The following is a 901-nucleotide window of genomic DNA, read 5'->3' as shown; positions in this document are numbered from 1 at the left end:
ATGACCTCACTCGGGATACCTTTCAGAGCTAAGATCTGGCGTTCAACCGCCATGCCGTCAAACGTAGCCGGCGTAAGTCTTGATAAGCGAATGGCCCCTCTAGAAGCAGATCCTCCCGAAGAGGTAAAGGCCGTGGATCTTCCAGCAGAAGATCCAGCAGATCCGCGTACCAAGCTCTCCTTGGCCAGTCTGGAGCAATGAGGATTGCCAGGACCCTTGTTCTTCTCACGAGTTGAAGAACCTTTGGTATCAGAGGAAGTGGATGGAACACATACACCGACTTGAACACTCACAATGTTACCAGTGTGTCCACCGCCACTGCCTGTGGGTCTCTTGACCTGGAACAGTACCTCCGTAGCTTCTTGTTGAGGCGTGAGGCCATCATGTCTATGTGGGGAACCCCCCACCAACTGGTTACCTCCTCGAACACCTCTGGATGGAGTCCCCACTCCCCTGGATGGAGATAGTGTCTGCTGGGGAAGTCTGCTTCCCAGTTGTCTACACCCGGAATGAAGATTGCAGACATTACCACCGTATGCCTTTCTGCCCAGGAGAGGATCTTTGACACCTCTGCCATGGCAGCCCTTCTTTTCGTTCCGCCTTGTCGATTTATGTAGGCCACTGTGGTCACATTGTCCGACTGCACCTGAACAGCCTATATTGTAGAAGGTGTGCTGCCTGCAGAAGGGCGTTGTACACTGCCCTGAGCTCCAGGATGAGGAGGAGAGACTCTTGGTCCAACCAACGTCCCTGAAAGATTTCCCCCAGAGCTACTGCTCCCCAACCTCTTAGACTTGCATCTGTGGTTACAAGGATCCAGTCGTGAATTCCGAACCTTCGCCCTTCCAGAAGGTGTGGAAGCTGCAGCCACCAGAGGAGTGAAATCCTGGCTTTCAGAGTC

This window comes from Pseudophryne corroboree, chromosome 6, assembly GCF_028390025.1.
Source record: "Pseudophryne corroboree isolate aPseCor3 chromosome 6, aPseCor3.hap2, whole genome shotgun sequence".
Taxonomy (NCBI): Eukaryota; Metazoa; Chordata; class Amphibia; order Anura; family Myobatrachidae; genus Pseudophryne; species Pseudophryne corroboree.
This window is presented reverse-complemented; position numbering follows the sequence as displayed.